We start from the raw sequence: 15,052 nt of genomic DNA, 5'->3' as shown, positions 1-15,052 counted from the left end.
CTCAAGCCAGATTCCTTTCGCTCAACTTTAATGAATTTGAATATGCAATGATGCATTCCACTTGTATGGGATAGTGATAGTATTATACCTGAAACAAGACGAATCAGATAGCAAGACACTTGGAATAGAAATCAAAATGCTTAAAAATAAGAATGTATATTCTTAAGATGCATCCATTTAATATGCACATTTAGTGGTGGTACGACCATTGCACTACGAAATGCGACAGACATACCGATAAACACAAAGATGTGCCCATTCAATATGCGCGGTGTGTCATGTAAATGTTATTTAAAACTGAACTAAAAAATGATCTTAACTTATCCATAACAAGGCGATCAAAACGATACTTAAAATTTACATGTGACTTGTCAAACAATAGACAGAGATATTCAAATATATGCTTATGCGTAAGTAATGAAACCTACGCATATTCAATTTGCGCGTTTAGTGATAAAAATGATATTTCGAACTAAACATAACAGATCTACAACGATGCTATTTAAAACTTAATGTTAGAAGAATGTCAACTGTTATTTCAAACTAAACCGTGATAGATCATTTTTAGTGGTTAGCGATGAAGACTTTTTTGAAACTTAAGCGTTGTCAGTTAAACATATTCAATGGTTGTCCGATAGAACTTCTTACGGAAATGAGAAGATAAATATAAAAATGAAATATTTTAATTTAAGCGATACCAGCCGACCAAAATTCAATTTTATACAAACGTGACAGACCAACAAGATGACTGATAGAACATATCATATTATTAGACGCGTCTAAAGATGATTTCTCCGTTTCTAACTACATTTTCATAAAGAGAGATAGTTCGGAATACGTTCTGTGAAAGTAAGGTTTTTGGAAAAAATATACCATATTATATATATATATATATATATATATTAATAAGTTGATAACAATAACTTTGTAATTAATAATTTTCGGTGTGAATGTTATTTCTTGAACAAACATGCACATTTATACTAGATCATACTTTTTTCAGAAATTGAATTTCCTACACGAGAAATTAATATCAATATTCTTGCATACAGCTCAAGTTGGCCTAAATTAAAATCCGTAATTTAGTTATTTTTAGCATTAACTTTATTATTATTATTAATTAGCTCCCCTAAGCCAGTAATGATTAATATCGGTAATTAAATTTTCATTAAACAGATAACAACAAAAATATAACAACATAAATTGATAAACGATAAATTAGCGAGTAATTTCTAAAAGATTATTCTTGGCGCATCCAACTACAGGATCGATCATCATGGGTTCGAATCCTGCAATAGTAAAAAAGACTAAGGAACTGTAGTGTCAGCAAAATACTTGTTTCTGGATAAATAATGTATCTACCTATCTTTATATATATATATATATATATATATATATATATATATATATATATATATATAACAAATAAATGACAAACGTCTATATTCAAAATGTCCTGATGTTTACCATCTTACAAGGTATTCATTTAATTACGTTGGAATTTACAATTCTTAACAGTAACTGTTTCTATTCTACCCGTAATTCCCCAGAAGAAATAGCAACTATCAATCTATAAAAACAAAATAAACTGTATCTAGACATGACTACAAAATCCGAACTTTCTAAAGCATACAAGTTGCAATTATCTTTTATTGTTTCTTTTATAAAGCCATTTTGATTTTTCAAACTTGAAAATTCAAGTTGCTATTTCTTCTGGGGAGTTTGGGACAGAATAGATTGATTGATTGATTGATTGATTGATTGATACAATGATTGAATGAATGACTTTGTGCTACGAAACAGTTGCTGTCAGGAATTGTGAATATCAAAATACTATAAAGAATATATTGTAAGATGATCAACATCATGAAATTTTGAATATAGACTTTTGTCATTTATTTGTTACATGCACTCTAATTACAATCATATATCAAAGACTGGTATAAATAAAAGGTGAAATATAATTGAAAAAAAATGACCACAGAAATATATATATATATACTAGCTGTACCCGCTCCGTCACGCGTTGTCGTGGCTGAGCCTGGTTGACTCAAGTATTAGATTGATTTGTATCGCACGGACACACACACGCACACACACCCACGCACACGCATACACACACACTCGCGCGCACAGACTCACTCGCGCACACTCGCCAACGCACACACCCCACCCACACACGCACACACGGCACAGATGCACACACACACGCATACACGACAAAACACACACACACGCAGACACAAACACAGAACACATACGCACACACACACTCGCACACACACACTTGCATAAACACACGCACACACACACAAGCACGCATACACACACACGTACACACTTTGCAAATAGTCAGAAATAGACAGTTTAAAGGCCTCAAAATCACACATAGTTGAATTTGAAGTATATGAACTGTCAATTTCTGGTCATGATTAAATGTTAAAGTTAAGCAATATAGGTTACGCTGTAAGTTTTCGGCAACTCCAGGTCTAGGCGATATTATTTGCTTAATACGTTTTATTTTTTATCTAGCGTAAAAAGAAAGAATGTCAGTCAAATAGTCAGAAACAGACAGTTTAAATGCTTCGAAAGCATACATAAAACGATTTATTAAGTAAATGAACTATCTTTTTCTAGTTCGTCTAAATCCTGGTGTAGGCTATATTTATCGCTTATTCGGATTTATTTTTTATCTAGCATAACAAAAGAATGTTAGTAAATCGTACCAAAAAAAAAAATAAACGTTAGAGTTAAGCAACATGGGTCACTGTGTAAATTGTCAGCAAAATCCGGGCATTTAGCGCAAAGATAAAGAATTTTAGTCAAATATTTAGGAATAGACACATTAAAGGCTTCAAAAGCAAATATAAGTAGATTTTTACAGTAAATAAACTATCAGCTTCTGGTTCATCAAAATTCCGAGTATCGACAATATTAATCGCCTAATACATTTTATTTTATTTAGCGTAACTAAACACAGAATTTTAGTAAATCGTAGTTTTAAAAAAATGCTAGCGTCAAATAATGTAGGTCGCTGTGTAAGTTTTCTGCAAAATCCGAGTCTTGTCTATATTATTTGCTTAATCCGTTGTATTTTTTATTTAGCGTAAAAAGAAAAAAAAATTAGACAAATATTTAGTTACAGAGAGTTTACAGGTTTCCAAAGAATTCATAACGAGATTTTTGCCGTAATTAAATTTTGAGTTTTTGGTTCGTTAAAATTCAGGGTGTCAGCTTTATTAATCGCTTAATCCGTTTTATTTTTTTATTTAGCGTAACTAAAGAAAGAATAACAGAAAGTCGTACTTAAAAAAAAGAAGATTTATGGAGCTTATAAAAAAAGATACAAATAATTAATTATCAGTATATGCCTATGTGTCGGAAAACAGTATTTAATAAGTGACGCCATATTTGAACATTTCTGGAGTGTTCGTTTTTGCAATAAGATTTAGATTCTAGAACGAACGAAGTGTTAGCTGTCAGCCAATGAGATTTGGCGGAATGTGGGAAGGGTGAATTTATTTTTTTTGAATTTGGAAATGGAATAACTGTTACTGACAGAGCAGTATTTCTTCCAAACAAAATCTTCATCAGATAATGACTCCCAGTTCAGATGGTTTCGAGGCCGAACACTATTACTCAGAGCGACCCAGCAGTATCTCCCGATACAATTAGACTTTATATATATATATATATATATATATATATATATATATATATATATATGCATATATATATATGCATATATATATACATATATATATATTGGAGTACAAAATTTTATAATTGTTATACACAGCGCAAAATTATAAAACATAATGAATTAATATATATATATATATATATATATATATATATATATATATATATATATATATATATACCGCATGACTCCCCTTATTTCGGAAACGACTTCTGTAGAATTATGTCGGTTGAATTAGGTTCCAATTACCTTATATATAAGCAAATACATTATGATGCATTGATGGATGATCCACTAGGACTGGATTGGTAAATATGTTTGTAAGTTTACGTGAAGACGTTCTAATATCTGGCTTTCAAAACTAGACCTTTACTTTCGTTACATTGACGATATCTTTTGTTTAATCGACAACGAAACGAAAGCGGATGCTTTTTTGTGTCCAGTAATAACATGCATCTTACTTTTATGTTTACAGTAGACAAATAAGTGACTTATAGTCTTTTTCGGGTGTACTAATTACCAAGACTTCTTGTTTTTTTTTGTTTTTGTTTTTTTTTCAATTCTGTCCATCGTAAACATACTTTTACTATTTTTCTTTTAAACATGTGGGGATTCTTTTTGTTTCACAAAACAAAAATGCAATTTAACTAAGACCCTTATTGGTTTAATGATTTTTAAAGGCATATATGGATTACGAAATTAAACTTACTACTTGAAAAATGACTATCCTCTATAATTTGTGAAATTTCTACTTTTTTTTTAATAAAATTAAAGAGGCTTCAGTAGATAGATGTCCTATTTAACTTCTATCTTAGTTAGGTAACGTAATTGAGAGATTTGCCACTAGCTGTGCAACAGTGTTATTTTGCATCGAGTACATGTGTAGTTTTTTCCACTAGACACATGTTGTATTACAATTCAGAAAGATGCCCGCCCTTTCTTATACACTTATTAAAATATAGTCGTACTTTCCACCACCTCTGGCAGACAGCGGAAAGATTGAACTTCAAGCTCAAACAACACATCTCATAAAAGATTCGATTTACAAATTATTTACCATCAGGTTTGGAATAATACCTAGGTTCCGCCATCTATAAACAGCTTATAAATAACCGTGCTTGTGCCTCCAAGTTTAGAGTCGACTTGTTCTCCATTTTAACCAAGTTAGACTCACTTTTTCATTTGAAAATTCGAGAAACGATTTACATTACGTCCTGGAGAAATGTTATTTGCAAGCAAAAACGAAAAGCTCTTATGATTTAATGTGATTTCTTTTTGAAGTTTTTTTTCTTCCCCCCCCCCCTCTTTTTATTGTCACCTGCCATCTTTCCGTTTTCCAATTATTTTTTAAATCATAATTTCTTAACTTCAATTTAACTCTGTTAAGCGATTTTCTAAACTGGTTAGTTAACCTTTTCGTGTTTAATTCATTATGTTCAATAAATTTATTCTGTATATAGCCATCACACACACACACACACACACACACACACACACACACACACACACACACACACATATATATATATATATATATATATATATGAGTGTGTGCGAGGGGTCTTCCAAAAGTAATGCCTCCCATTTTTCTTTCACCCCGAATGGGTCAGAAAGCATTTTAAAACTGCATTGTTTTTTATGACTGAAGCTATGCATTCATTATCTGAAGTTTTAATATTTCTGTTGCAAATATTTATGGTTTGAAACGGTAAAAAAACAACTTGAACTGGGTCAGAAACAGAGATACGTCATTGAATTCCTGGAAAAGTACATTGGGAATGGTGTTGACTATGTAGAAACATCAATTCTGGAGCACTAAAGGTCGCCCATTTTAATGGTACCACATCCGTCTTCGTAGCTTTTCAACATTTTGAGTTAAAATAAATAATATTTTTCTTTTTATATTACGAGTCTTCGATATATTAGTAATACCTGGGAATATAATACAATTTTGTGAAATAAGTGTATATGGATGTACGGACGATATTCTCCTCATTAGTTCAATCGTTACAATTAATCTTAATTTTAATTTCAAAACTCATGGTTTGTATTTTCATCAAGCGTTCATTTATCTCACAACGGACCGACCTAAATGTTGGTTTCCTTGGAGGCTCCGACGAGGTCTTTTATTTCCCATGATGTAGCCGGGGGCAATTATATAGAACAGAGATGGAACCATACTTTCCTGAAATATTAAGTTAAAAAACACGACAAATGTTTTCTGATCCAATTTGATTCCATCATCATAATTGATTCGTGATTCAATGTCACGTTGACTTCATACAAAAATTGATATCCGATCGCTTTACTTCCTTTCAGACGTATTTATATATCGATTTCAATTTGTTTTCCCAATAATTGACCTAATTAGTAAAATGGAAAAAAATGCTGTGATTGCCTTAAATTCATTACAGTTCCAAATATGATTTCAAAAAACAAAAGCAAAACAAAAAAAGAAAAGAAAAAGCAAGGGATCTGCTTAATTAGCGTCCATTTAATCTACGCATTTTGTAATAAACATGCTAGTAATATCCTCAGCGTGAAAGATGAATTTTATCAGGATACGCGAACTAATCAAAATATACTATTTACAACTTTATAGTGACAAACAAACCAACAGCAAAACAAAGAGTACTACAGTTATGCTAGTAACGCCAACGTTTTGGAAGTTGCGTTTCCGATCGAGTTTATTACTTCCATTACTTGTGTACAGCCTAGCTTTTACATGACTTGACTAATCGTCACTAAATTCGGTTAGAATTCACGTCATGGTTTTAACTTTTTTTTAATTACATTTTCACCCCAAACAAGGCAAATTGACACTTTGGTGTAGGGGGCTACTATCAGGGGCAACAACTACTGGGGTACTATGTAGGGATTTGGGCAGCAAGATGTCGGTTCACGTTACACTTGAACTTCTGCACGTCAGTACTGTTAGGGAAGCAGGAATCTGGAATGGAATTCCAGAGTCTAGCGGTTTTGGGGAAGAAACTATTTGAGTAAAAAGATGTTTTACATATAGGGATCTCTACAGTGTGAGGGTGGGATTTAGCAGCCTGTCGGGTTTGTCGAGGGTGCTCACATCGTGGGGGCACAAGTGATTGCAGTTCGTCAGAGCATTCACCACTAAAATACTTGTAGAAAAGGCAGAGGGATGCAACATTTCGTCGATGGGACAGAGGCTGAAACTTAGATGCCAGTGCAGGGCCAATCAGGTTTGCGACTCTCTTTTGAATCTTGTCAAGGAGCGAGAGACTAGTAGTAGATGCACCGGCCCAAATGTGACAGCAATACTCCATATATGGGCGAATGGTGGCCTTATAGAGGTAAGGATACTTTCGGGTGTTAGTAGTTGTCTAGCACGGTAGAGAGAGTCCACTTTTCTTGCAGCAGCCCTGGCAATGCCTTCAATGTAATTGTGCCAAGTCATGTTCCCTGTGAACGTTAGGCCAAGGAGTTTGAAAGATGTACTCTCAGATAAAGAGTCGTTGGCCATTGCTATAGGTGGTAGAGAGGGTTTCTTGTAATTATTGAATGAAACTAGTTTAGTCTTGGCAGCATTGAACGCGACCAACCACTACAGATTGGAGGTCTTCCTCTAGTGTTTCTGCCATTTCTTTAGAAATGTGTTCATTCGTCTTCCTGTCGTGCCTGCCATAGAGTGTAGTGTCATCAGCATATATACCCATCTCAGAGGCAATTTTGTCGGGGAGGTCATTTATGAATATCAGGAATACATGGGCGAATAGTAGCCTTATAGAGGTACAGGATACTTTCAGGTGTCAGTAGTTATTCTAGCACGGTAGAGAGAGCCTACCTTCTTCGCAGCGGCCCTGGCAATGTTTTCAATGTAATTGTTCCAACTCATGTTTCCTGTGAACGTTTCTATGTGATGCTAAATTATTAGATAATGTTGTCGTTTTTTTCACCATACGTTTACGTCAATTTCTTACGCGTAAGTTTTAAATAATAGTTGTTCCTTCAGCATTTTATATAAAATCTTTTTTTAGTAATTCTATCACTGCTTATTTTAAAATGTCAATATTTATTTAAAACTAACTTCGCTTAATATTCATATCCTTGATATTTAGCTCATATTCACTACTTGATATTAACGAAACGAAAGTAATCGTTAATAAAAAGAAGATAAACTACTTTTATTGCCATCTCCAAATAAATCTTTCACTCACATGCACATAGACACATGCAACATTTTTCGAGCATTTAATAAAGCATTTATTTTATGAACTAAATCAAATCTCGGTCCAACTTTTAAAGGGGAAACAAGATATTAATTTACGTTTATTAATTTTTTAGATGCGGATTCATAATTTGACTGTTTGGATTATTCGGACTACTGTTTTTTTATCTTCAGTGTTGATCGCACAACGTTTCGGTCAATGTAACTTCCGACCTTCTTCAGGTGTGTATGTAATAATTAGTAAAGCTCGAAAGTGATAAGTAGTAGAATTGTACATCTAAAAGCAAGTGTAGTTACAAAGCTCCCAAAATCCATACTAGAATTGTCTGCAAGGAACCGAGGCGTAACTTTTATCTTTTTATCTTTTTATCTTTACATTATCAACGCTCTGATCCCCATCTGGCATCAATGGAAATGAATGGCTCTCGTCTTGGGGAGGCCTCATGTTTTGACAAGCTTCTGGGTTTGCCCTTTACTCCTGATCTTAAATGGAACACATACATTAAATCCGTTGCGAAGGCCGCTGGAAAAATGGTGCGATCCTTCTATCGATCCAGTAGATATCTCACTGCTGATACAATTCTCTATCTATATAAGAGCCAGGTACGTCCAAGGATGGAATACTGTTGCCACATCTGGGCAGGAGCTGCTGGAAAGGACTTATCCTGCCTTCAAAAGACTTCGTACTCTTGTGGGGGATGTTCTTTTCTCTTCCCTGCAACCTCTTTCTCACAGAAGAGATGTTGCGAGTCTGTCTCTGCTTTATCGCTATTTTCATGGCAGGTGCTCGGTTGAGATCGATTCTATGGTTCCCTCTCGCAAAACTTTCACAAGTAACAGCCGTCTAGAAGAAAGCACTATCATTAGTTTCCACCACTCTTTATCTGTGCCTAACCTAAGCGTAGATTCCATGAGCAAAGCTTCTTTCTTAGAACTGCACGCCTACGGAATTGCCTTCCGTTTTTCTACTTTCCAGCTGACTACAGTATGATTGTCTTCAAGTCCAACGTAAACAAGTTTTTGATGAGCCGTTCCATATAAGTTAGCAAATTTACCGAATCTCCATTACTAACGGTTACTATATTGTCTAATTTCTACTGTACACTCTTTAACCCTTATCCTCGAGTGGCCTCTTGGCCTTGATAAGTGGTGATGCCTATGTAAAAAAATACTGATAAAGTACTGGGTAATTCACTTGTAAGTGACACTCTTCTGAATGTTTATAGTTTAGTCCTCAGTGCGGACATTACGAAGAATGCAATTGCGAATTACTTAACACTTCTATGCGATCAAAAATAACGGAACAGTAGCATGCTACACTCGCGAATGAAATAATAGAGTTCCGTCCGAAATTCCGTGCAGATCCCCGAGTTCAATGAAAAAGATTTACAATTCGACAAGATACACTTGATAAAGATTGAAGGTTTGGCACATCGAAATTGATCCCAAATAGTAAGATTTTACTTCATCTCTTTCTAGATCACTTTCAATTGCATCTATAGAAGATAGGTTTAACATGAATGCACGTCACGATAAATACGTCAATAGAACTTATTTATTAAGCAATATTAAGCTTAAAACTGATTTATGAATTTGTTGACCGGTATGAAGCTTTGAAATAAGCAGCAACGTTCATTTACACTCCCTAGTAGCAATGTTTACCTTTTTAACTGTGTCTCCTCTCACATGCGTTTTTTTTTCATATCGCTAATCTGACCGGAAACACACATTTTCTCTTTATTTTATACACAGAACGTTTAACATGAAAATATGCTGAAGTACTCTCTGAATAGTGAAAAATTATTTGGATAAAGGAGAAAAAGCGGTAGGAAAAGAAAATTTTAATTTACCTGAATTTTTTTAATATTTCAATATGAGGGAACTGAAAATATCCACATACCTGAAAATAAAGAAATGACATTCATAAAATAATTTAAAAAATGTTTATTTTGCTGATCTATTGTATTGAGAACTGTTGAAATAAATACTGACAGTTATACAAATTATATATTATGTAGTGATATAATAATAATAATAATAATAATAATAATAATAATAATAATAATAATAATAACTAGCGAAACCCATGGAAATTCCACAGGGGACTCATTTATATGTAATGCATTGAGGTTGGCATTCTGTAGATGTTCAGTGTAAATGGAGACTTCTAGCTTTTTTGTTAAAACTGCAAAAGCATTTATCTAAGCTAGCAGGAACGCGCGGTAAAGCCCGGTCGTAACGTATGTTTAAATATGATATTTTAATTCTTGCAGATTTCGTATATATTATTATAGAGTTAATGGTCCATCGATTTTTATATATTATAAAGTTGCGATTTCAAAACAAAAAAATACATCCATATGACTTGAGTGCATTAGCTTGAATCGAAACCGAAATAAAAACTTGTGCTATATATATATATATATATATATATATATATATATATATATATATGTATATATATGTGTGTGTGTATGTGTGTGTGTATTTGTGTGTGTATGTAACTTAAGTTCCTTCAGCCATAATCGAAACCGGAACCAAAACTTATAAAGAATTATTGATAAAATTATTCATTAAAAAAATAGATGAAGTGCCATCAGCTATAGTCGAAACCGAAAGCAAAACTTATGAAAATTCTTGATAAAATTAATTATGAAAAGAAATAGAAGAAAATAATAATTAAACAACCCGATGATGATGATGATGATGATGATGATGATGATAATGATGATGATAATAATAACGAAGCAGTTCGACTAGGTTTATTCAAAACTATATCGATACAACTGCAGAACCATCCATACCAGATGGTATACTCAAATAGAAGAAACATTAGCGCATAATTATATATGAGAATATATTATGCTAGCTCACCATCAATATAAAAAAGGGAGACACGACAAAGTACTTTAAATCCTAGACTTCAAACTCTGTGAATTATATTACAATGAGAAGTGGTTGAATTTATTCTGGCGTAAACAAAAAGTGATACAGGAAAACGACAATGTCACAATTCTTTGGGACATACGCATACAAATTGATAAGATCTGTGAACATTTCAAACCTCACATAATTTTGCTGTCTAAATAATACGAAATAACTTGCTCAGTCAAGGATAATGCTTGCCCTTTGGATATCAGAGTACAAGAGAAAGAACATGAACAAATGAATAGATATCAAGATCTGAAATTGAAATTAAACGATGGAAACGTAAAGAAATCAAGGTAATTCTCATTGTAACTGGAATGGAGTAATCAAATTGACAATAAAAGTTCTTTCAAAATTTGCAAAAGCTTGCCTTTGACAAACGAGGAACCTGTTAAAGTACAGCTTGAATATCTAAAGTCAGGGTAATTGACATGATATCAACGAAAGAAAACAAATAATAATAATAATAATAATAATAATAATAATAATAATAATAATAATAATAATAATAGAATATGAAATAAATTACTGGAATGTCGATAATAGTAGGGGCTCTTTCACTAGTTTTGAGAAACCTGAAAAAAGATTAAGTAGCTAACGGAGCTTACGTGACGGCACTAAACAGCTGAAATACGAATAAATCCTCGAGTGTTGAAACCAACTTAGGTAGTCATTTTATATGAACTAACCAGAGGTAAGCTGATATTATAATCGAACAAAAATAATGCAAGAACATTACACAAAATCAAGCGAACTGAAATTACGAAGAATCTGATGATTTGATGATCTGAAATCTTCATAGTCCTACAAAAAATTATAACACTAACATTAGTTGATGTAACACAAAATGTTCTAGGAGGTTCAGGAAGGATGGAAAGCCTGATAAAAGTAGAGAACAATTCAGAACTCTACTAGAAATGTGTAGAGAGTATTAGGATCTTGGAGAGGCTTACAGTCAGTGAACTCCCAGAGAACAAGTAATTATGATGTTTCTTAACGGTTTATGAATAAACATTATTAATATTTAAATTTATTCGTATTCATGCATGCACGAAACATTTGATGTAATTTTGCGAACGATAATTACGTGGCAACCAATAAAATCATATCTGGAAATGACGTAATATAATAACACATGGCAAATGAATAAACTTCTTATTCTTATATTTGATTTTGGTTTTCCCTTGAATACGAGACGATTTTTCTATGCCCTTCTTTCCTCTCTACGGGGGGGGGGTGCTTGTTGGGAAACATAATGTTTATATATAATGAAGACAATAAAAATATTAAAGAACATTAAAGCATACTATTTGTTCTTATTAAATATTTATGAATACTACAAGAAGACAAACAGACGTTCAATATTCGCTGCCTCTACCATTTACAGCTAACTTTCGACTAAGAAGAAAAATTATTGCTACCACTACGACAGAAGGATACTAGTCGACACTACTTATTTTTGCATTGTGGCGAAAATTTGTCTAGGAGCAGTTAACCTATACAGACGACATCATACTATGTTATACGTTATATAGGAAATAGAAGACTGTTGTCCCGATTCTTTTTATGGAGTGAAACATCTGGAGAAAATTGACAACAATATTTTAATATTCGTTGTCGTGACCAGCATAAGCTCCAACGGCGATAATAAATAATATCGGAAATAGATTTTGTGGGGTAGGATGACAATGTTATAAATAGAGCTAAAAATAAGAAAGAGATTAGGAAATGTATTTGGTGACGGGAGAGAAGAGAAGCGACACTTGAGACCGACTAACCTGCAGAATGATAATTCTTCTTGGCAGGTTTTCGGATTAAGACAATCCACGTGTTATATGGACATTGGAACATTCGATCATAATCATCAGATTTCTCTTATGGGACAATATTGCGAATATATAATATAATTCAGCTTGTGCGTGTGTGTGTGTCAATTATTCAACTCTAAAATGTATGTGAAGATTTTCAAATTTAGCAATCAATACATTTGTAATGTAATATATGTCACATATGGAGGTACGAATCTTACTGTTACAAGTAATAATGCAACTATTACAGTTACGTTACATATCAGTAATAACAGATTCATGACTTGCGTGCCGCAAATAAGGTTACACGAACTGTTAAAAATAAATTATATAGATTTATATAAGTCCAAAAGAAATAAAAGAATAAAAAATAGTTTCCTAAAATCAATCACTTGTAATTTTAATTAAGATTTCTTTCATTGAAGCACACTTATTGGAGTTTAGAAAGACCACATACACTGTCAAAAAATAAATAAGTAAAACAAAACTTTTTGAATTAAAAGAAAAAATCACATGACCACTAAATTGAATGGATGTTTTGTGATTATTGCTTTAAATATCTATTCTACTTTTCACCCGCGAAAATATTTATCATTTAATCGATAACTGATTTCCCGCCAATTATCGATCTTTCATTGATTTATGTTTTCATACGTTACATGACATATTAGATTTAATGGACAAAATAAGCAATATTAATAATAAAGTATTTAAGTTTATCGATCTTTCTTACTCTGTATATATATATATATATATATATATAGTAATTGTATATATATATATGCATTTATTTATATATATATGTATGTTTTTATTGTGTGTATATATACATACATATATATATATATATATATATATATATATATATATATATATATATATATATGAGCAAACAGTTAATGAAATATGTTAAAAACACTTTGAAATGAGTTAAAAACATATTTAATCTGAAAAGGAAACACTAGATAAATGGATAGTCCTTAATTCGCGGAGTTTCGAAGAAATACTCTCCTTCTCATCAGAGGGTAGGAATTAGCAAAATGCAGAAGTATTTGATGAAACAACAAGTTAGTCAAAGATCTTACTTGAAAACAAAATAAGCTAAGCAGAGGGAATATGGTAAAGAAAAAGGTGATTACATATTAATGGATAGTCTGGTGGAAGATAAAAAGTCCAGTGACGGTAAAATCCAAATGTAAAACTTCAAGAAAGTTAAAAGAATTATATATATATATATATATATATATATATATATATATATATATATATATATATATATATATATATATATGTCTTTCCCTGTGTCTATGGTATTAATGTGACTATGACTAGCAAGATTCAAAACATAAATCCCCGTTGATGGCGTCGATTGTTTCTGACTGAGACACGAAAATGCCAGTGGTAGTGAGATAATTTGCTTATATTTAAATGTCGCCGTTCATCTGCGTATTTTTTACGCTATTACTAGCCGAAACCACCTATTATTTTTCAGAACGTGCTGTTTTTCTCCAAAGGTAAAACCACTGTTTCAGTCAACAGACTGCGCTGGTTTTACAGGAGCGCAATCGTATTACTGTGCTTTCCTCGACCTTAATCTAATGAAACACCGGTGTGTAGAAAAGAGTGTGTTCGACAAGAACTTGAAATGCGTTATTATATAATTTTTCTTTTTTTAAGCAAACATATGTGCATACATGTTAAAGTTATCATTTCTATAAAAACTCAGCGTCATTAGGACACTGGTTTCAATTCTAGTTAAGAATAATAGCCTGGATTTAGATCGAAATCACAGGTGAAACATATATGCGTTTACATAATCAATAATGTTTGTACAAATAAATTAAAATTATCCTATATATACTCGTATATATAAACTACACACACACATACACACACACGCATATATATATATGTGTGTGTGTGTGTGTGTGTGTGTGTGTCTGATTGTGTGTGTATAAAATAAAAACCGATATTATTAGTATCAGTATGAAAAAAAGTATGCTTCGCCAGTGTTATATTTACTATTCATCTAGATATCCTTCTAAAAGATTCATATAAAATTCTAGATTTTTGTCTTTAATTTAATGCTTAGTGTATAAATCATTATAGTCATGTTAATAACATAATGAAAATACGCCAACTATGATCTTTTATTATTGAATGGTTAATTAAGTTCGTAATTCACTTAAGGTAACAAGGTAAATCTGGGGCTATTGTTTGATTCGTTATTTGGATTATTGTCCCTTCTTAATCACTTCAAATATTCTTAATCATTTCAAATATTCTTAATCACTTCAAATATTCTTAATCACTTCAAATATTCACACATGGCTGTTAGAACAAGTACGTAGGTCAATCGCTTACATTTTCCTGACGGGATGTAAGTGCATATATGTTTAATATACAAATAAA

At 32.3% G+C, this 15,052-nt stretch overlaps 1 long non-coding RNA gene across 2 annotated transcripts in view; it reads right to left on the bottom strand.

The window, feature by feature from the left end:
* LOC145293095 (uncharacterized) overlaps positions 1-15,052 on the bottom strand; it is a 1,048,662-nt gene that overhangs the window by 732,822 nt on the left and 300,788 nt on the right. The window lies entirely within an intron of this gene.

The sequence above is a fragment of the Euprymna scolopes genome, chromosome 2, assembly GCF_053919585.1.
Source record: "Euprymna scolopes isolate OS-2025 chromosome 2, ASM5391958v1, whole genome shotgun sequence".
NCBI lineage: Eukaryota > Metazoa > Mollusca > Cephalopoda > Sepiida > Sepiolidae > Euprymna > Euprymna scolopes.
Note: the sequence above shows the minus strand (reverse complement) of the source record. Positions and strands in the feature narration are given on the sequence as shown.